The 23,998-nt window shown below is 39.5% G+C and overlaps 1 long non-coding RNA gene across 2 annotated transcripts in view; it reads right to left on the bottom strand.

Annotated features, from left to right (window-relative positions):
* Positions 1–23,480, bottom strand: part of LOC123791475 (uncharacterized) — a 379,739-nt gene extending 356,259 nt beyond the window's left edge. The window contains exons 1-3 of one of the 2 annotated variants that reach the window (XR_015724396.1): positions 23,217–23,480; positions 13,928–14,080; positions 10,546–10,647 (exon numbers count right to left, since the gene is read on the bottom strand). This is a non-coding gene — a long non-coding RNA (uncharacterized LOC123791475). The remainder of the gene's footprint in view (positions 1–10,545; positions 10,648–13,927; positions 14,081–23,216) is intronic. The other variant, XR_015724397.1, reaches the window with a different exon arrangement.
* Between the last annotated feature and the right edge of the window lie 518 nt (positions 23,481–23,998).

Raw genomic sequence — 23,998 nt, 5'->3', positions numbered from 1 at the left:
TCCGTCAGGTCTGAGATTTTCCTGCCATAAAATATTCCCTGACCTATCCCACTGCATTCTCTTCAACCTTCCTCTCTAATCTCTATGCCACCCATACTGTCAGGCCCAACTCAAGACCACCATCTTCAGGGAATCATTCTGACTTCCCAATCCACAGTCCAAAGTGATCTTGAGTTATGCTCAGAATTAAAGCCAACCATGTGCCCCTTAATTGTCCTCTTACTCATTTTCTTACTCATCTACTCTACAGAAATATATTGAGCACTTCTGTATATCTAACGTACTTTGGTAATTATAGCAATTCTTTCACATCCTTTAGTTTATATTCTATGATTATATATTTGGCAAATAAAATCAATCATGCCTTATCTTCTTTTCCAGACTCCTCAGTACCCAGCAGCACAGTTGGTATATCATCATCACCATTAACATCACCAACATCAAATATTAACAGAGCTGTTTCTACCTAGTGTCGGTACTCTCCTCAGTGCTGGAAGCTCAGAGTTGTAAGACATGGCCCTGCAGTCACAGTTCAGGTGGGGAGGAAAGTACCAAATGGATGGTATGCACAGGGTTAGAAGAGCAAAGAAACAGGAGCAAACATGGAAAGAACATGGCAGAGCTGCTAGAGCTCTTAGGGTTTCATCTTTTTCAGTAGATCCTTCTGTGCTCTACCCAGATGTCCTTTTGAGGACAGATATCCCCATTTCAGGCTATTGGGAACATCAATATCAACTGTAACACCCCTCACTGGGGGCAGCCTTCAGCTGCAGGAACCTGTCCTACCCAAGGTGGCAGAGGCAACTCGTAGCCAATGACTGCTTATTTAGGGAAACAAAACTACAGGCTCCTTTGCCTTGATCTGAATCAACTCTGAAGAGCCATCCAGCCTCAGAGATCCTTCAATGATCAGCTGAGGCCTCACTTGCAACTGTACTGCCATTCAACTGCTCACTCTGCCCAGTACTACATTGCTTCTTAACTTCTTTAAATGTATCGCCCAAGACCACTCTCCAGCAAAACCTTGGCATGCAACACCCCATCCACAGTCTGGTTCCAGTGAACCCAATCTCTGTTCATGCTGCTGAGTTAAGAGCGTGGTTACTTACACAGCTCTTAGCTGAAATAAAGTTCTAGTTCAGAACACTACAAAACAGATGCGTTATCTAATGCTCATTGTTCCAAAATTCTTGAAGTAGGTAGGATTTTATATCTCTGTTTCTACAAAAGACAGTGAAGAGTAGAAAGGTAAAATGTCCAAGATCACACACCTATAAAATAACAGATCCAAGACTCAACCCCTGACCGTCTCAATCTCACCCAGTGTCCTTCATTCTACACCAGTTTGGAAAAGTGCCCTGGATTTAAGAAAACACCATGAACATCAAAAGAGTCAAACCTGGGTTTTCGTTTTCTACCAGTTATTAACCATATGACATTGAGCACATTATTTAACCTCTCAGGACTTTCCTAGGCAGCTCTGTGTCCATATAATGGACATACCTCCTCAGAGCACCATTATAAAGATTAATTGAAACAGGGAATCAAAACAGGGCACTGCTTCATGTTCTCATGGAGGAATGGTGGCCTATAATTTAAAGTAAGTTTTTAGTATTCAGATGGTAGAGAATTTGAAATGTTTTCCTGATCATCTCATTGAAAAGGACCTTTCCTTTTGATCATCTCCACTGAAGCGATCTCTTATTTCTCTGGAATTCCATACTCTGTTGCTTACATGGTTGACATAGACTGTTGTTTATTGCTCTGGAATTCTATAGTCTGTATGTTTCTTAGAAATATAGATATTTTTTATAGTCGTAGGGCTTATTTTACAGTTACCAGCTTTATTTTGTCAATCAGTGTGTAATGTTCTTGAAGACCTGAACAGTCTTAAAAATCTTTAGACACCCCTCAGAGCCTAGATCAATAAGAGCCACACAGTAAATGTGACGATTGATGCATATGGACTTTGTGGTAGATGATAAGTAAACAGATGTTTTCTTGGCTCCACCTGCCCTGATTAGTAGTCACATGAAGGAAGGAAGAGAATACATCCAGCTACTCTGGAAGACGTAGAAGAAGGGAACCAAAGGAAGCAGTTAATTGAAACATACATCCTACCCAATAAAAAGAATGGGGACTTGTGGATGTCAGAGTCTATTTGCACCAACTATCAACTAAATCACTCATTCTCATGGGTAAAAGAGTACAGGCGGAAACAGGAAGTACTCATCCAATGCTGTTCATTCCTGCAAAACACGGAAACAAAGAGGACCAGGAGAAGAGTTCTCCAATAGAACACACTTCCAAACATTAATCAGTCAAGCCAGAAATAAAGGCTTTTGCTGAGAAGGAGGATGGGGTGGAAATGCTGCTGTAGGAAATGTGATAGGGAGTCAGCAAAAGAATTGTGAGCAGCCATAAAATTAGAAAGCATGACTCTGTACAGATCCAGTCAGAATAGTTTTGTGATTTTCTATAGCAACATTCAACAGCCCAGCTGTGTGATGAGAGAAATAGTAAAGATGACCCTGGGTAGGGTAGAGAAATTCTCTTCCCTTGTTGGTTCCTTGTGCATGTTCCTACATTTAAACATAGATGACAAAGTAGCAACTAATTAGAAATATTAGCATATTGGTTCATAGGTCTTATCCTCTAACCAGAGAGGTAGTATAGCAAAGCTCTTAGGAGAAAAAACTCAACACACTAACAGCCCTAGGTGTTTGAAACCAGTCCCTTCTCTAATTAGTAGTATGTCTTTGGGAACATTATTTAACCATACTATATAAATACAATAGTACATACCCCTTAAATTAATTTTGAGTATTAAATAAGACAACGCATAAAGCATTTAACACAGTGCTTATAAGTGCTGACTAAATGTTAATAACAAATGGGAAGGAACAGAACTTGAAATTCACAAGAATAAACACTACTCACTTTATTAGTCATAAAAATTAGATCAGAGTTTATAAAACTAGCACTTATCACAATTTATATTTAAATACAATTTATTTGTTTATTGCTTGCTCCCTGACTAAAGCATAAAATCCAAAAAGGCAGAGACCTTCTCTGTTTTGGCCAAATCTTTGCCTGAATACAGTACCCAGCACATAAGAATTAATCAACTAATTAAAATGAGCATGGTATCAAGCTAGGATCATACCACAGAAATACTTTATTAGGAACTCCACCTTGTATATCCAGGTCACTCTACAAGTCTACACTGATTTAAAAAATAAATAACCTAGGGGCGCCTGGGTGGCACAGTGGTTAGGCATCTGCCTTCGGCTCAGGGTGTGATCCCGGCGTTCTGGGATCGAGCCCCACATCAGGCTCTTCCGCTATGAGCCTGCTTCTTCCTCTCCCACTCCCCCTGCTTGTGTTCCCTCTCTCGCTGGCTCTCTCTCACTGTCAAATAAATAAATAAAATCTTTAAAAATAAATAAATAAAATCTTTAAAAATAAATAAATAAATAAATAAATAAATAAATAAATAGCATAAACTATGGATTAATTAACCCTTCTTCTGAATGTCCTTTCCTGAACAAAAGACAAGCTTCCATCTTGGTACTTAACAGTACCTTCAGTACCTTTCAGTGGCTTCTCCCTCCTGGGTGAATTTCATCTTCCACTGGCCAGATTAAGAGAATGAGACCTTTCATAATGTGTGTGTGCACGTTGTTGCTGTATGTTTTGTTGTGTAAACTCACGTGTCTTTTCTCATCAGCGTAACACTTCTCCACTGTCAACCAGAGCTGTCCCCTCTTCCTATTTACATTATCCCTAGTTACCATCCATTATCACCACCTTGATTTCTCTCTACAATCTGACCTCTCTATTAGACTCTTGAATCCTCCAAGAACTTTTACCAAATGGTGTAATCAGTAGCATGGAAAACTATCCATCTTTCACACTTTTCCCAAAATTGTGATTAGAGTATGCAAACATTTATTTGGTTATCACTTTTAAAGCAAAGCTCCTAAAGCATCTTTTACAGTAAAAATTGTGAAGGAATACTAGATGTCAGGTAGGCAAAACCAGCTGAATTAGGGAGCTGCTATCTGCTTTGTTAACTGACCTGGTTGTGCTAGAGTTCTCAGCTTCTCGGTGCTCATTTTTATCTTTTTTCTTTTTTTAAGATTTTATTTATTTATTTGACAGAGAGAAAGGCAGCGAGAGAGGGAACACAAGCAGGGGAGAGGGAGAAGCAGGCTTCCCGCTGAGCGGGGAGCCTGATGCGGGGCTCGATCCCAGAATGCCGGGATCCTGACCTGAGCTGAAGGCAGATGCTTAACGGCTGAACCACCAAGGCACCCCTCATTTTTACTTTTTAAATTCACAAGAAACAACTGGAGGCTTCACATCTGCTTTTGCGAACTGTTGTTTACTGGAGAGAGCCTCTTTAACATTGGTGGACTGTGAAACAACACTTATTTTCTTATTGCTCTTTCTAGTAAATAGCAGATCTTACCTAAAAATGGCTGAGACGACCCTAAAGTTTGTGATTCAAACACCAAATGACAAAATGCCATCATCACTGATGTCTCTTGCACACAAGGAATCCTTCTCCTGGACCATCTTCAAAAAGGGCCCTTGGATCTGCACAGCTTTGAGAATATTCAGCTGATAGAATGTAGATCACATTTGTTGTGTGTGCCCCAGTAATTTTTTTTCTAGTTTGTTTCTTGAATTTACCCCTTAGGATGTATCTTAATCTACACTGGCTTCTGTTTGGGAATTAAGTATTATGAATTTCAAGGAGAAGATTAAATAAATCCTTTTCTAAAAATAAACAATTTTAAAGAAATTTCAAAGGTGTGATTTAAGATGTCCCATTGGCTGAAATAAATATTTTAATGTATTTATCTGATTAATTTTTCCAAGTCTCTATTGGTACAGAAGAAAGGGTAATTTCCAAACTATCAATTTATTTCACCTTCAAATTTTTATAATATTTGTAGAAATTTATTCAGGGTGATTTAAACCAACATAGCCACATGAATAACCTGATTTGGCCATTGACAGATAGAAAACAAAAGCCACCACATCACTGGGTCACAACCAACAGGAACGTGGGTGTTCTCAGACGAAAGCTCTCTTCAAGAATTAGGTGAATGCACTCAATCTCACACAGCAATAGACCATTCAAAGATGAGTTAATTCAAAGACAGAGCGTAAATACATAGTCCTTAGAGAAACAACTGTATACACAGAAAAAATAATCAGCATCAATATATCAGACATAAATCATAACAATGCATAGCCAAATACTTGAAAAAAATTCAACTATACATACTTTGGGGGAAAGGATGCTGATTCCCGAAAAGATTATGAATGACTTGGCTAGCTGTTTTGTTTCTTGAAGAACAATTATTTACTTTAAAAACAAAGCTATGATTCTGTCATTATTTCATGTCCTTGTAGTGCTTATTAACTATCATGTACTATAGATCCTCCCTTAAGTGAGTAGTTTTCTAGGAGACCACTGCAGTATTATTAATTTAATTGCCACAATAACTGACCCAGTAGAATGCTGGTGCTCTCCACAATTTAAAGTGCCTTCCAAAGTGCTATGTGTTCAGGGAAGGATTTTTTTTTAAGGAAACAATAAACCTCCTGAAATCAGTTACATAAGCATTCATGCAAAGCCTGCTATGTACAAAGCACCATATTAGGTATTTAGAGAGACATCCAGGAACATTACATTTTCAAAGGGAAAAGAAGAAATGAACACAAGTAACTTTAAAACAAGACAGAATATAAAAATGATATATTGCTGCTTTAAACAATGCACCATAGGAAGAAACAGGAAAGATGTATTCAAGTCCAGAGTAGCTTAGAGGTTGGGGGTTGTCTTCAGCTGGAGAAAGGGCTTATTTACTATTAGTCGTTACTTTAAACAGTTTCTTTTGTTGTAACAAAAATAAATGTCATCCAGAAGGTATTAGGACATGAATAAATGATGAAATACAACCAAAACTCTACTCAAACCATTGGTGATAGACTCACTTATAGGTCCTCAGCTCCCAACACATAGTCTCGAGCTTGTATACAGTAGTCACCACGGGAGACACATATGTACCCTCTGTTCAAGCTGAATCATGCACCTATCTGCATTTTGAATTTTTAGCACATTTTAAAAGTTTATTGTACCCAGGACTTTTTTAATCACATAAGATGTACATGAAAAACTAGTATTATAAGTATCTAAGGAATAAGGCAATGTTGGAAAGCAAAAATTTTAGGTTTGTCCCACAACTCATGTCTAATTACACTGTTATACCCTCCTCTTTTTCCCTTTCTTCCTATAGAGTAGACATAAGAGTTTGCAGAAGGCTTGCTTGTGCACAAGTTTTGAAAATAGGGTCTAAATTGAGAAAGATTGAATTTGCGAGAATCAATTGCCTAATATGCCAATAAAAACCAACAACTAAATTCCAACAAAGGTCCAACAGCCTTCTCCTGGTCTCTTCCGAAATGCTTAGTGTGCAGTTCTGACTGTAATCTAATAATTGCTTTTCTGATCCAAATATCAATACTTAATGTTTATCACCAGAATGCCAAGTTAGATGGCCCGGTCTCCTCCTCCTAACAAGAAAAAATGACCTAAGCACTAGCCAGGCTTTGATGAAGCAGGGAGTGAACTGAAGGGAGCCTCCTTCCGCCAACACAGCAGCAATGTGTTTTCTGTCTCGACTGAACTTCCACAAATTTGTAATTTATTTGGAAGAATATGTTGCAGATAAGCAAAAAAAGGCATCTGGAAGCCTTCTTGCCAAATGGTAACTTTCTGGAAGGTTCCTCATTTAGAAGTAATTTCTGGAAAATTTCTTGATTAATACAAATCCGTGAACAAACTTAAAAATGATGGCTTTGTTATTGCTTTGGCACAATATGTTAACAACACTGTGAGTGCTGCCAAAACTCTGAGAGTTCTTTCATGCGGATTATGGTCTTGTTTACAGATCCAGCTGTACGGAGGCCTTGTCCATGGTGGTAACCTAACAATGTTCCCAGTGGGGGTGCCCATTAGGGGAGGGGAGACTAACTGAAGTTTAGTTTGTTTAAATTGAGCAAGAATGCACAGCGGCACTCAGATCTTTGGGGAATGTGTTGGAAGCATACCCTTTCTGGGATCTGTTTTCGTTTATTTAAGGGGGATGTTTGCATTGCTCAAAAATTGCAATACACAAACTTGCCATACAAAATGCCTTCCAAATGTTTACTGTGGTCTATACAGAAGTGAGCAGAAAACACAAATACTAGATTGAAGTGAAATGCTAAATGAGAAAGGTGGTTGCTGGCCTCTGAAATTTTTACTAATTAAAAACCCAAACTACTTTCTGTGATATATATGTATGCATACAGGCATAAAACATATCCCCAAGTATGACCATATAAACTGGATAGGAGAGGTAAACAAAACACATTGAAGAATATGAATCTCAAACTGTTGGAAACTGGCTTTCATTAATAGGACACTTATGCAAATATTTTCTTTTCACTGCTTTGCATAGATTTGTATACATGAATTTTACCGGGATTTTATTTTACAGGCTCTAATGACAAAATAAAAATTGTTTTCCCCCGAAAACAAATGTGAGAAACAAAAGAATTTCACATTTTCTCACCTTTAACAAAAAAATTTAGCAAGATTTTAGTAGCGGTGTGTTATTACCAAAAAAGACTCTGGAATATTAATTGCCTCTACATTAACTTTCTGACATTTATGAAGTCCATAAATGAAAATAATCTGTTCAGAAGAAGCTTTCACTTTTTCTGCTTTCTGTCCTTTCTGCTAAGAGAGGATCAGGAATAGACCAGCTAGACCCCAGGCTGCTGGGCCTCTTGGCCGAACTCTGGTAGATAAAGGCCTCTGCAAGTGTTTCCTCCCTGACACCCACCGAGAGGCCATGGCGTTTCTGTCATGTTAAAAATGTATTGAGCTTGAAGTTCATCTCTCAGATATCATTTAGGTCAAAATAAAACTCTTCCTGGAAAACTCATGATTCACCGTTTTTAACCTGAATTCAGTTTGGTCCAAGTAATTTTCATCAGAGGATTTATTTTATACTTGAATTAAAAAGTGAAACTCGAGTGAATATTTTTTTAAAAGCCATGATTGTCATTTCTCAAAAAGAAAATGTATCTTAATATGTAATTTCACTAGATAATATTGTGCTGGATATCCAAAGGTCGATATTTTAATTAAATGTACCATAGTCTCTTATTATAATGTAGAAATCTCACAAACATGTAAGAGAAAAAAAATATAAAGTTGCCCATTTCCCATAAAACGGCTCAGCCATTTACGCCATGCCGTCATATTTAGCATTCCCACATGCAAACGGCATAGCATGCAGCTCTGTCCGTGAAGATGCCATGTATTCCCCACACTATTACCAAGCTTCACGATCAGCGACGGAGGACACAGGGCTATCACTATGGCCCTTGGTTCACAGAGCCATCTTTATTTTTCTCGTTAATGATTTTTACCCTCATATATTTTTTTGAAAGAACTATCTTGTATGCTAACATGTTTTTTTAAAATCAAAATTAACTAGTAAAAGGCAATATAATAAAATATAAGGGCAAAGAACATAGCATCATACTACCTCAGTTTTTATACCAAGGATTCTACTTAGCAACGATGAACCTTTGGACAAGTTACGTGTTGTATCTGTGTCTCAGTTTCCTCATCTATAAAAATGGACCTAATAATGGTAATCTTTTCCATTGGATTGTTTTGAGGATCAAATAGAATAATACACATATGGCTTTAACAAAGTGCCTAGAACATGTTAAACCCTCAATAAATACAATGTATAAAACTAATATTCGATGGATGGGTCAGTAATTTTAGTTGAGTTAGTTTTTAAATTATTTTTAGCACCTTCCATGTTTTGAAGCAATTAATAAAGGCAGTTTTTTAAAATACCAAAGACCATGTTGACACAGTATTACTGAAAGTATTTCATAATTGTTCTGACAATATCATACAGCCAAATCTGGAAATATTTAGAAACTATTAAGTTTATGAAAGACAGACCTGACTGAACAGATTAGAAGCAAGCTTTTCAATACACTGTTTTTCAAATTCCCTTAGGAATAATATTGTGAGGTTAAAACAAAACAAAGGATAACTTGTGATGCAGTCCTGTGGACCTGTAACTGATATCAATAAAGATAAGTTTAATACCCAACTATTTTCCAGAATATTGTATTCCGTATATAATTGTTCTTTGCTATGAACTATTTTCTTATGTTCAAAATTTAGCATCTATTCTCTGACAACTTCATTTCAAAATACAATTACCAAATAAACTAAATAAACCCTTTTTAAACAAGTCTCTTAATATCTACACGGAACTGCCAAATGCATCCATACTCTGAGTTTGCTCAAAATGGTGTCTGCAAGTCTCTCGTAAATTAGCACCAAAGATGCCCATTCTGTGTTTCTGGGCTCAACCTCTCCATATTTTCAATGTTACCTTGGTTAAGACCAAGTTAGTTTCCTAAACAGGCCAAGATCAGGGGAGAGATAGGGATGCCTTAGTGCCAATCTCAGGGTTATATAGTTAAGCAAAATTTACTTCCCAATCCTCTTCATGATTCTTATTTGCTCCCAAGGACACAGATGATGATATACAGTATTAGGAAAACAAGTACCTTTAAAAAACATTTTGATGTTCATGATTTCATGACTAAAAAATAAAACCAATGTTTTCGTTTTCTAGCGATGAACTATGGAGTCTCTATTAACTCATTGGATTAAACCAGTTAATGAGCCACATGAGATATTTTAAAGTACCTGTTAGATATAGTCACATAATTTTTTAAAAAATCTTGTCCAAATCAGCACCCCCTATTTCCCTACGTAGTGATGAGATTAATCAGATTGTGACACGTACTGACAGAGCTAAAAAATTTGGGGGGGGAGGGTGTTAAGTTACAGTAGCATGCGTGAGAACTACTGGGTATAAATGTTCCTCCTGAAATTACAAGTTGACCCATAACATTGTCAAACCTCTGTGCCTAGTAATTCAATAAACGTTGATCAAAATCAGGTTATTAGAAAAAAATCCTTCCTCTCTGCCATTCTTTCATTTTTATTTTTTGAGTGTGGAGGCCTAGTCATTGAATCTTCAGGATTCAAAGTCATTTTGGAGGAAAAAAGAAAATATTCTTTACCATTGTAGTGAATCATTCGTAGCTAAGGCGGCCTTTGTTCTCAGTCACCGGTTAGACTGCACTTTCATAGCCTAGTGCCTTCCACCAGAGCCCCTTGATATATTCACATAAATGATGGAAGATGCATGAGACGTGAAGGTGACATGTGCAGTCTCCAGGAGGAAACTGACGCCCTGGTTGCTCACTAAGGACCCATCCTGGCATTAGCTGCATACGCAGCCATCCGGCTGCCCTCCCAGCTGGAAGGAAGGTGTTAAGCAGCAGCTGTCGGCGGAAAGAGATAGGAAAGGGGGTGAAGTCTCTCCAATTCACAGAAATAAAAATTGTTAATGAAAAGCTCCAGTACTGTACCCTGATAGCCGCCTTCTTTGCAAGACTTCTGACTGACTTCCTTGAAACTTCTTTAGCCTTCCGGCTTATCAGTTTCAGGGCAATGCATTACCCAGCCACCACCTGTGAAGTGAACCAGAACAATGTGAGGTTAATTCACCTCTCCCAGCAATCATAAAAGTTTGTTCGTTCATAGATTCAACAATGAAATTGTTACTGATTAGTCCAAGTCAAAAATCTGCAGTTTCGTCATTTCAAAACGATTTAATTACCTTTTTCTAATGCCGTATATATGCTCCATTTGCCAAGACAAAAGAGCTATTATTCAACACGAAAAAAATATTGCTGTAGCAAGCACAGTAACTTTTAATGTTTTCACTGCTGAACTGTCAAAATGCGAACATTCCCACCCCCTGAAAAAAATGAAAGTATGGAACTATAGTATAACCTTCACTTTTATAGTAAGAGGTTTCTGGAATATGACAAAGAAAACATAGCAATTTCAGCCAGGTCATAATTTAGTATAAAATAAAACAAGACATTTAAACCCGAGGAGGAAAAAAAAAATTCTGAGAGTGGTAGAACTATCAAACTATGTGTGCAATTTCCTTGTGCTCAAATTGCATTTTCTCCCTTCAGTGTTATATGGAGCAGGGTCTTGCCCTCTAGATTAGAGACTTTTGCATTAGAGGAAACTAGGTTATGTCTTCCACTGTCAGAGACAGAAATTATGAGCTAGAGTGCATTTTAGCCAGTCACTCTGAAAAATGTTAGCCCAAGGGGGTAATAATTAGAACTGTTTTTGTCAGGTGACTGCATTTTAAGCAGTGATGTGTCTGAGAATCTAGCTGAGGGGTTTAATATAAATATAAATATTTTTTTCAGTCAGCATCATGGCTTGATTTTTTTTTTTTGCTTTGTTTTTTATTTCAAAAGTAAGCACTTTTTAGGAATTATCAGCTAAAACGTCCTACAGTTTAGTATTATGGTGACCCAATAATATAATATAGCCAGGAGAAAATGATACTCAAGCAGTCTGAGAAGTTAATGCATAAAACTATAAACTAACTCATTATGAGATCGTCATGTATTTATGGACACAAATTAACTAGTCTGTATACATTGTTTCTAGGAATCTGAGCACAGACATACAACGGTTTCCCTCCTAAATTATTATCTTACTTATTTAAGTTGTTATTTAATACAATTTAATGTTATAGTTCCCACAAATAAATTTTAAAAATAAAAATGTAATTTATGAGCTTTCGGAATACTTCACTCTGGTATGGCCCCTCTGGGTTCAGGGTCCCATAGTAGGGTGGGTAGCCTAGGAGTTCTGTTATTATGTATTAAGTTGCCCAAATCTGAATATACCCCCTTTTGACAAGAATGGATCATTTTAATATTTGTTCCCATTACAAAAGCATTATGGAAAGATGGGGATGAATGGAAACAATCTCTTCTCCTTTAGCTTATAAAGTTTAATAAAGACTATCCTTTTGTTCTTACAATAACCCTAGCTTTACACATAAATGAATCACTTTAGATTATGAGCTTCTCAGAACACAAGATCATGTTTTCTACAGGTTCTTGAAAATAACACACAGACCTTCCCATAATAACATAAATAATGAATAATTATAAAAGCTTTCTTCTAAAAATTAGCTTACACTATTCTATATCACATGAAAAAATAAATGCAGTAATTCAAAAGTAACTAATTTTCTGGGACTGTTCTTCTTTATATAAGGACAGACTGTTATTTTGAATACTCCTTCTAAAAAGGGTTCAGGTGGAAAAATTTTGCTCTCATTTATTATAACCAATTATGAGCATGACACCTTTCATAATATCATGAGATTCCAAAAAATAAGCTTATGAGGTATGAATGCATTCCTACACCATACAACTCATCATCTCGTGCTCTGTAGCACCCAAGATATTCCCATCTCCCAGTCTGAACCTTAAGTGACTGGTGAAAAAAGGTTAATTCTCTCCTCTCAAGGGAGCTTACACCCCCCTCTCCTTTTCCTCAAGATGCTGCTGAGTAGAAGGAGATGATCTCATGTCCCAGTGGTAACAGGGGAAGGACTTTCGGCTTGTGTACTAGCATCCCGGTCTTCGCTGGCCTCTGATCTGTTCCCCCACTGTATCAAATTACTGAGTATTCTGTGCTAGTGTCCCACGTGTTATGTTTTGTACTGCCTGGCACTATGGGGGACTTACAGAAGGGAGGGTGATGGTGGCACCTCTTCCCAAAGACCTCAGATTCTCATCACTTTCCGTAACAAGCTTCCTGGCCTCTGTAGCATCCTTGCCCTGATTCCAAGCTTCTTGCATTCCAAGGATTTTCTTAGTAACAGGAGATTTAAGAATTTACAGAATCCCCGGATACCCTCGTGGACCATGGGAAGTGAGGGGCGTTATTTGGCCCTCATGTCTTCTTTCAATTATTCCTAGTTTACTAACCATGTGGCAACATATTGGTGTTATACTATAATAAATATGAGACTTCAGGGAATTAAAATTCTCCTAGGATAGACAGATGTTGAAACAAGTAGCAAGCTGAACCTAACCCCCAACCCATGAATCCCACCATTTTAATTGGATTTTTTTTTCTATCTCTCACTTTACTCCAACCCAAAGTGTTTGATCTCCATACTGTACGAATTCAAGCACATTTTCTGACCTCAGATCCCTCTTCTGTCTTCCTTCTTCTCCAATCTCTTCATTTTCTTTCCTTTCTGTCAAGACTGCCACCATGTTATATCCTCCTCTTTCCCTCAGGTTAATTCACCCTCCCCTTCACTGGCTTGATAGTGGTGGACAAGCTTCAGGAAAATAAACCAGATTAGCAAGGAGAGAAAAGACAACAGGAGGTGTGCTGTGGGGTATTGTCTCTTGGCTCCTCCTTTGTTTTTCTGTACCCTCTTTGGCACCTCAGGGGCAGGAAGCTTGCAAAGCTAGACTTCCCAGACTCCCTTGCTGCCTAACTTCCTGTTAAGTTCTGCCAGTGGGCAGCAGTGGCAGGAACTGAGGAGAACAAGAAGCCATTTTTCCCAGATTCTAATGGCAGTTTCAGCAGCCACAATAGTGACAGGTAAGCATGGCTCCGAGTCATACTCAGGTAACTCGGTGCCCACACCAGCAGCTTCAGCCACACGTGGACTTTATGTAACATCATTTTTACCTCTGGGTCTCTGGGCCTAGGGGCTGGGAGTGCTTCCCTACAGATACTTCTCTCTTGGTAACCTTACTCTATCAGTGCCTCTAGCCTTCCAGGACTTTGTAACTATATTAACTCTGCTTGAAATTCTTCAAATGGATTCTGTTTGTCTGATTAAACACTGCCTATTTAAACATGTCAATCACATGAGCTTTATTACACTTGTACAAAGCCTACCTGTTGAACTCTTTTCAGTTGCCTTCTTTTTTAATTGGTGGTTGACAAGAATGTGAGGTAAACTTCTGGAGTAGTAGTCACTAGCCATCATAACTGCCTCAAGAGAAGTATTATTCTTCCAAGGTAATGATTCCACCAGGGCCTAGGTGGTGTCTACAGCAGCAAATGAGAAACATTAGTTATTACGGCTCCATCTTTTGCCATGTATTTCCATAAGTCATGTGTTGCCTATACTCTTTATAAAATGTCTTCGGGTGCAGGAAGAAATACCAAGCACATTTCTGGAGTCTTGCTCTCACCTCTCTGATGACTCCCCTTGCCTCTCGAGCACATGGAGATGAGAATGACAAAGTTCTACCTTTCTTGCCTCACTCCATCTAGCACACAGGGACTACCATTCACTTCCTTCCAAATTCCCCTGACTCTGAATAATCGTAGTCCCAGGTGCCAGTGCCATTAAACACCTGCAGTAACAAGGAATGCTGTGGTCCAAGGACCCAGAGAGCAAGTAAAGCATACACATACACACATTCAATTACTCGTCTATTTTCCTTTCAAGTCAGGGGCCTGTTAAGTGGAGGAAACAGGTTGACTTTTTATCTTTATATCTCTAGGCCTGTTTTATCCCCAAGTCGAAAGGCATGCGAACAGCTTTTAGGATTTTTATAGACTTAGAACCATATAATTATAGAAGTAAAAAGAACATTAGAAATCATATTATTTTACCTCCTCATTTACACATGATTATCTCTACTCTAACACTCGTCACTCCTACCATAATTTTATCTTCCCAACTGATCTATGAACTCCTTGAAGAATGGGTCTGTGGTTTTTATCTAACATCTGTGCCTAACACAGTGCCTACAACACAGGAAACAACCAAGAAATGCTTGTTGGAAAGAAGTAGATGAATGGATGGAAGAGCCAACGGATTAATGAAGGAAGGAATGAGTAAGAGTTGAATATCGTGTCTAAGAAGGCACAGCTCTAAGCAGCCTAATAAGGATTAAAGAACATCTGTTTTCTAATTTTGAGTCCACTATTCTTTTTAACGGACTCTCTCCTGACTTAACATTTTAAATGTTTCCACATAAAATAAGGTTTAGTCCTTTTGCCTTCAGAGCAAATGTGGAGATGTGTGCGAAACAAGGAGAGATGCCGTTCCTCCAGTCAGGGAGAGAGAAAGGTATCTGGCACAAGGTTCAGAAGCAACAGTGAAGTCCCCAAGACCAGTTGCGAAGGAGAAAACTCAGGCAAGCATGATAGAAAAATTGTACTGGACACAGCTGCACTACAACTTCAATTTCCACTGTGGTCACTCTGCGCCTGTTGATGGACAACGTGCCACATATAAATAGCTGGGTGCTCTGAATTTTCACCCGGGCAGAGAAAAGTTCAGTATCTGTCCACATTAGCATTCTTTGTCCCCAGGAACAGTACATCTCACTTATACAAATTGTGAAAAAGAACAAAAGACCCTAAGATATGAAACCGCTCTGGAAGCTCTGGAAGCAAATGCTCTGGAAGCATCATGGATTTTAATGTTTAGGACAAATATATTCAATCGGTTGCTCTCTCACCATGTATAACGTCCAAAGTGATGGATGGATGGATGGATGGATGGATGGATGGATGGAAGGAAGGAAGGAAGGAAGGAAGGAAGGAAGGAAGGAAGGAAGGAAGGAAGGAAGGAAGGAAATTAGGAGAATAAACAAATGCCACTAAAAGATAAATGCTATTCAAATTCTGTTACAAAAATACTTGAATTCCTTGGTGTTTATTTTAAATCCAACTGCAAATCACAAACCACATCACCTGAGATCCCAAACAAAACTGTATACACACTTATGCCCAGAAACTTTGGTTGAAAATTAACATACCGTAAGAAAAGCCTGGTAGGCCATTTGGTTACATATTTCAGTTTCTCCCAATACGTGATGAAGTAGAAATGTGACATTTGATATTATCACTGACGGTTAATTCTGTGAACATTTTAATATTTTTCAGACATCCCAAGATTTATATTTTTCCCTCTTCAAATGAAAGTGAGAATTTAAATACCAACTCTTCCCTTTCTTTTGAAAAAATAAATGCTATAATACACCTCCCAAGGTTAATCTTTGTCCTTGCACCTCCCATGAATCCATGGCAAGAATGTTTTTTATTGCTCTGCCATATCTAAAATTGCTTAGTCCATACTCTCTTAGACACATCATTTTTCAAACTCAAACTTCCAAGTTTCATCAGAAAAGAGCACATTACACTAGATGCAAAGTGAATGACGACTAACTCATGTTCTAGGGATATGCACCATTATTCACCAAATAAACAAGCCCATATGTTTTAGGTTGAAGAAATAATCTTGCAGGAAGCACTGTTAAGATACCACCGACTTTGAATGATTCTTTGGCAAGCTTAAAGTAGTTTGTTCTGGAAATTGTATCATCCATGGAGCCCTAGCTCTCGCCATTGGATTTGTAATGGATACAGTTCCAAATACATAAGACCGCATTCACGGCCTCGGCGTTCTTATCTCCTCTTAATTCTCAGGCTGTTGCAGCCCAGCTTCTTTCTCCTGACTCCAAAGCATGATGAGAGGAGGGGGCTCTTCTAAAGCCTATTAGGGTTGAATTTTATCCCCCCAAGATTCATAGGTAGGAATCGTGACCCCCAGCACCTCAAAATGTGACCTTATTCAGAAATATGGTCCTGGCAGATAAGCAGGTGAAGATGAAGTCATCAGGGTGGATCCTCATCCAATAATCAGAGTTCTTATAAATAAGGGAGATTTGGACACAGAGAGAGACACACACAGGGATGATGCCATAAAAGAGGCAGGCAGAGATCGGGGTGGCGCACCTCCAAGTCAAGGAGTGCCAAAGACTGCCGGCACGCCACCGCAAGTTAGGAGAGACACATGGCACAGATTGCCCCTCACCGCCCTCAGAAGGAACCAACCCTGCTGACCCCTGACACCTTGATCTTGGACTTCTAGCCTCCAGAACTGGGAGACAATAAATTTATCAAATTTATGTTGCTTAAGCCACCCAGTTTATGATACTTAGTCATAGCAGCCCAAGAAAACTAATAAAAGCCCATTCTAGAAAAAAGTGGAGTTAGAACTCTGGACTCATCTCTTTACTCCATAAAGACTTTCCCCAAAGTTCTGTGCTCAGCTGCCTCCTCCCTGGGAAACCGCAGCCATCCCACAGCTTCCACTGTTACCTTAAGACCAATTGTTTCCAAATATACATGCCTAGTCCTATCTCTCTTCAGTGACCCAAATATGTATTTCTAACTACTTGGTCGGTGTCTCCAAAGGGATTTTTCCTGTAAGTACCACAATCAAGGTCATCCCAAACCTGCTGGCTGCTTCTGGGTAAATGATGCTATCTTCTTGGTTAAAAGCATCACCACCCATCCAATCCAAACTAGATGTGAATTATGTCTAACGCCTCTTCCTCTCAGTCCCCACATCGAATAGCTCCAATGAAATCTTGGTTCAAACCATTTCTTGCCCCGACTTATTCCAGGAGTCTCATAAATGTTCTCCCCTGCCTCCAAACCACTCTCCTCACTTTTTACAATGTTAACCTTTCTACGGATAATCTATCTTGTCTAAACTGGAGATTAAGCCACTGAGATGTAGGGGAATTTTGTTGCTTGATGCATAAACTAGCTTATGTTGACTTACATCCACTCCTGAGTTTTATACTCCTGTTTGTTCTGATTTGCATGCTAAGGCGTGTTGGTTTGCTATCAAACTGCCAGTCGAAAACATGTATGTCATGGCATTTTCAGTTTAGTGATGCAGTATGTACTTTGAGAACATGTAAAATAAAAACCAAAGATTATTATGTATGTTGTAAGCCTCCGTGCAAATGCTTCTCATTCCTGAAGATCATCCTAGACTCTGCCTCCTCCTCCCTCACTCTCACCCTCCTCTTTCTGCCTCTCTTTTTATCTTTGGCATCTTTCCTTATCTTATAGTTATTTGTTTGTCTCTTTTCCCTCCAATCACCCATTCCAACTAAACTGTAATCTACTTAAGGTCAGGATCTGTACCTGATGCCTTCTTTTCGTCCTCCTAAGCACCTCACACAAAGTGCAAGGCCATTGTCTATGCTCAGTAAATGTGGATTGAATGAGCTCGGTCACAGAAAGTAATAAATGGATTTTTTTCATAAATGCACCATCTCTCTGGAATTCCACAGTGCTCACATTTTGCATTATGAGCTCATTTTAGAGTGATTGGATGCATTTTATTGGCTAATGTCTGCCATGTGGTAATGTCTTCATTTGCTGAGTTGATGTTCCAAATCTTACAATTCTTAGTCATAATTATTAGTTTTTCCCCTGAATTTTGTGCTTCATTGAGGTTTTAAAGGGTAAAATTAACCTCCCAGCTTTTCCTCCATAAATTTATAATTTCATTGTGATTTCATTGCTATATTGGCTTCCATTTCAGAGGTTTGTCCAAAGTTTAGGTGATTATGTGTCTGTTGTTTTTCTCCTCTCACAAATGCAGTTATTTTCTTGCAAACTAACTTGCTCAACTGCATAGCAATAGACACAGCAACATGATGAAGAATTCTAAATATTTGCTTAGAAGAATTCTGTTTGAGGAAAATCAAATGTTTCACCTGTGTTAAAATTATATCAGAATTTATCAAACAAAGACTCATTTGCCTAATATTTTTCCCTGCTTTGGCATCTGTTTATCTGGACATAAGTCAACATTTTCTGCAGAACAAAGCACTGTAAAAAGTACACTGACTAGTTCTTAAGGGATATCTTAAGCATCAAATTAGTTTAGTTACTCAACAATATGGAAATTTGGTTATTTAATTTGAACTGGAAATATATGGCTCAAATTTCACTGAAGCTCTACATGATTATACAGTTAAGAAACGCACTTGGATGTTTATCATTTCTCAATATTGGGTAAACCTGTCAAAAACTTTAAACTCATAAACTACCAAACTGCTTGTAAAAAGACACCTTTACCTACTTCGTAAGTGGAAAAAACACTCAGAGGGTCAGAAAAGCTACTTCAGTCGGGATGCAAAAATAAATTTGGATGAGTCGCAAAACTTCTTAAGACCCTCTGGGGGAGAAATTGGAATAACAATTTTTACCTCACTCACCACTTTGTCCTTTGTCAATTAACGCATGCACACCTACTTTGCTGTCTGCCTTTGAATGCCTCTAATCTCATCACCTGGCCAAGCCCAGCTACCCCCACCGCCACCCTCCATGTATCCCCTTCTCTGTGGAACAAGTTACAACTCATCAGTAAAAGCTAAAGAACCTAGACCAGTATGTCAGTAGCTCAGCATCAAGTAGGCCTTGCCTCAGGACTTCTAACAACCAGATTTGCCTTTTTGCCTTTAATAAAAACCATGCCTCCTACCTTGGTTTTTGTAATAGCATTCCATGGCTTCCCAGTCTCCGCTCTGATTTGCTTCCCATTAAGCTAACTAGTTCAGTGGTTCTCAAGGTGTATTTCACAGACCACAAGCATCAGCATTACTCGGGAACTTACCAGAAACGCAAATTCTTGGGCCCACCCGAGACCTACTGAATCACAAGCTCTTGGGATAGAGTTCGGATGGAGTTTGTTGGCACAAACTCTCCAGGTGATTCTGATGAATGCGAACGTTTGAGAACTACTGGGCCATTTCCGTAGCTTCAATTCCTCTCTATTTCCATGTGCACCTTTGTTCTCTTCCAGTCCTTCCTCTCTAACCGAGCAAACTTCTTTTTGGCAAATTATGTAGCAGGAGTGATTGTTCTGCCAGTTTCAAGTGTGTGTGACTTTGGCAAGAGGGAGAGATGGTGGTGTGCTCTGCTTCACAAAGTACTATGGAAACTCTGTAGTGAATGCAGCGACGTTGAGTGGGGGGAGGGGAGGTTGTTAAGGAGAGATGTCAAAGGAGAAATTTAAGAAGTCTTACTCCAAGTTAGAAATGTACTTCCCCTGCCCCAGGCATTTTTAGAGAAACACCAGTAAAAATTTTAATTTACTTTTTTGTTAGCTGGGCTGTGTTCCTTTGAATTCAACACCACAGAGACTGCACCATATGGAGACCAAATTAATATTCAGGTTTTACAAGGAAGTGACCTGCCCTTCTCAGTGTGTTATGGGACAAGAACAGCATGGGACAGACAGAAAAGAAACTGTAGCTTCATTTCGCTCCCCTCTGCCTCTTCTGAAATACTGTTGGCTCGTCATCCCCACTCCTCCTTCCATCCTGCAGCCTCCCTTCTCCCCGGGAACCTAAATGTAGAACACCATCACCGTATCTTTAAAAAGTCTTTTTTAATGGTGCGACCGCCACATAGGCACGATCCTGAGTACGCTCTTCTGGTCACACACAAGCTGCCACAGAAAGGGATTCACTTTCAAAATCTCAACACCTCTTGTTTATTCTTTACCCCAGCGTAAAAAGCTCCCTTCCCTCCACAAAAAGGTGCCTCAACCACGAAGCCTATCGATGACCTGCTTAGCAAACCTGATGGGTCCTTTTCAGCCTTTACCATACCTGCGCTCTCTAGAGTATCTCATGCCAATTGTTCCTTGAAACACCTTCCTCTTATGATTTCCATGCCGCGAAATTCTCACTTTCTCCCTCTTGTTATGCCTATTCCTTCCAGCATCCTTTTAACTTCATCTTCTCCAGCCCTCCTTTTAAGCTCCCAAGTTTCCAAAATTCAATCCTTGTCCCTCATCTCTTCTCACCCTCTGCACGCTTCCCAAGCAGTGTTACCTTCTACCACCATCTCTCTTCTGTCTCCCCAACCTAATTTGCCCAGAGCATTATTTCTGTCCTCAGACTCTTAAATCTAATTTCCTGGTAGATTATATTCATCTGAAAATGCCAACGGATGGTGACTCATCATCCTTCCCTCCAAACTGTATTTGATCTACACGTTCTACCTCCCACTCATTGCAAAACAAGAAACTTGGCCTTTATTTATATTTATCCTATATTTATCCTTCTCCTTTAACCCCATATCAAATCAGTAAAAATTTCATTCTCTTTATCCTCACTGCTACTGCCAATCTCGGTATGTATTATCTTTTGCCTGACCTACTGCAACAGTCTCCCAACTCGTGCCTGTCCCCTCCACGCTGTTGCTGGTGACAGAACATACACATGAGAGCAAATTTAATGGCATACAATTTCTCAGCAACTTCCCATCAAAGACAAGAGAGAATCAACTGTCTCTTAAGTGCACTCAATATATGGAAGTATGAAGAACTTTTCATACCCAACCCCTCTGGCTTCTACCTACCTTTGCCCCATTCTTGTAGTTCAATTATACTTCTAATACTCTGAACAGATAATATTCTTTCAGGATGATCGGTAAGGGAAGAAAGGGATAAAGAAAGGGTAATCAGAAGGGGGAATGAAACATGAGAAACTATGGACTATGAGAAACAAACTGAGGGCTACAGAGGGGAGGGGGGTGGGGGATTGGGATAGACCGGTGATGGGTAGTAAGGAGGGCACGTATTGCATGGTGCACTGGGTGTTATACACAACTAATGAATCATCGAGCTTTACATCGGAAACCGGGGATGTACTGTATGGTGACTAACATAATATAATAAAAAATCATAAAAAATATATATATATGCTTAGGTTAGAATTTCAAACAATAAAAAAAAAGATAATATTCTTTCAGTCCCTCATGTTTATTACCATGAAGCTCTGTGCATAACTCTATCACTTTCCTCACAATCTTATAATTATCTATTTGTATCTTTCTCTCCAAGCACCTCTAGGACTACATCCACATTTTGTATTGTAGTACCTACTACAATGCCTGGCTTATCTAAGATGGTCAATAAATAATCGTTCAATAAAACAGTTGAGTATCTGAAGTAACGCCATTCACCCAGTTTAAAATTCCCTATTTCCATTTGTACAAGTAGAAAACACCTTCTTATTCTCAATATTCAACTGAAAGTTTACTTTTGTGAAGAAATTTTCTAGTTCCCCAAGCAAAGCTTAAGGTTCCTCTCCCTGTGATCTTTACATACACCTCAATTATAGAAAAGACCGCATTTTACTGAAGTGGTCGTTTACATGTGCAACTCTTCCAGCAACCTAATTAATACAGTTGGGCAAAAAGAGAAGAAAATAAATTGAAACCATAAAAGGGGGAAAAAAATCTCTAAACTACATCTTACTAAAGACTTTGCCAATTCCTAGTGAGGAAAAATTAGAAGTTAATCTCAAAAATTCAGGAAGCATACATATACATATATTCTTGTGTACAGTATATTTTATTCAATTAAACCTATCAACCGTCTTTTTAAACGTACAACTTAATATCCCTTTCAAATATTGTTAACAGATAATTATCTGAGTAAGGAGGACACAAATGACTATTGAAATTAAGATTCTGAAGCCGAAAGTGGCAAGAGAAAGAAAGAAAAGAGAACCCTGAAGAATTGACTAGTCATCTCTTAATCCCGACTCCATATGTTACACGTTAGGCAAGCGCAGCTGGTTTCCAATGAATGGCTGTAAAGGGACATGAAAACTACAACCCACCTCTCCAGCCCCTACTTCTACTTCCATCTCCTAGGAGCAGGGGCAGGAAAGGCATTAGAGAAAATATGGTTTGGACAAACTATCATATGCTGGTAGAATAAATCACAGACGTTTATTTGGCTTTTTATTTAACAGGGAGCCTAACATGTTGCCTTTTACCTAGGAAGTGATCCACATATTTACAAAATGAATAAATTAAATCATTTCATAATGCCGACTGCATATTAGCAGTTATTTGATAAAAAGCATGTCCCTCCTATTCCTTTATTACTCTTGCCACGGACACTCTGAAAACATGACCTCACAACTTGCCGTTGATTGGAATTCAGTGAAATACAAGTGGAGAGCTACGATCCCCTGAAAGGGACAGGTTGGACACTTGTTACTAACCTAGGCAAGCCCTCCGACACGACTGGCAGGTACAGACTGTTGTACTCGTGGATGATACCGTGTTGACCCAGGCGCTGAAACGCTTGTCTGTCCTCAGGGAGCTTACCATTCAGAAGTAACTCTATGGGGCGCTAACACCAGGGAAGTCGAGGGAAGAACCAACTACGTAGGGCAGCCACGGCGCTCAGGGAAGGCTTCGTGACATGACAGCCGGACCCCTGTTGGTTCCCGAACTGGCCCTTACACACGGAGAGCAAGGCGAGAACGAAGAGCGGAGCACGTCAGCCCAGACTGGCAGGTGGCAGGTTTAATAAGCGAAAGAATTTACTTACAAGGCTTGCTTTGGGCTCCCTTGAGACGAGGAGATCTCCTCACCGGCAGGTCAAAATTTTAGAAGTTTATCTAGAAGCCGTAACTGGATTCAGTCCTATACCATCCGGACGGCCTCAACAACACATTGCTCTCTCGAGGCTGTGTCCTTGAAAACCGCTTCCACGGTCGGAACGGTGGGGAGAGCGTAGGTTCCAAGCGCAGGGAAGGCAGCGAGGCGAGGCGCCTCCTCTAATTGCCCGGATCTAGCCTGGGGGTCAACTAGCGGTCGTGGCCTCTCGATGACCTCCTCCAACAACCAGGAGAAGGAGCGGCTTCCTTTACGTGGGAAAGCGCCCAGGAGGAGAATTTAAAACACACAGGGGCCCCCCAGGTGGAGTCAATCTCTTGAGCAAGCCCACGGAGGCTGGAATTCTGAGTCTCTGGCGAAAGGAAAACCAAGGTGCCCTCCTGGCCCCATGTTTACTGATCACAATATTGAAAAAGAAATTCTAGTCTCTGTGTAACTCAGTTACTTGTACATAGACCCCCGATGATGAGCAGTTGCTGATATGGCGAGGAGTGAGACGGTGTGAGTGGAAACCGGTGAAAGCTATACAAATAAGCGACTTGGGACTTGGGACCTGGCTTCAGCTCGGATGCTCAGCAGCCATGTGCCATCGGGACACTTAGCACCCCCAGGCTTCAGCTTCCTTAACTCTAGAATGAGGGAACTAGACCGGAGGAGACTCTAAGGTCCCTTCCAGCTCCACACATCCACAACAGACCAATTACCTGTGCTCTT

The sequence above is a fragment of the Ursus americanus genome, chromosome 5, assembly GCF_024610735.1.
Source record: "Ursus americanus isolate L20-20 chromosome 5, mUrsAme1.1.p, whole genome shotgun sequence".
NCBI lineage: Eukaryota > Metazoa > Chordata > Mammalia > Carnivora > Ursidae > Ursus > Ursus americanus.
This window is presented reverse-complemented; position numbering and strand designations above follow the sequence as displayed.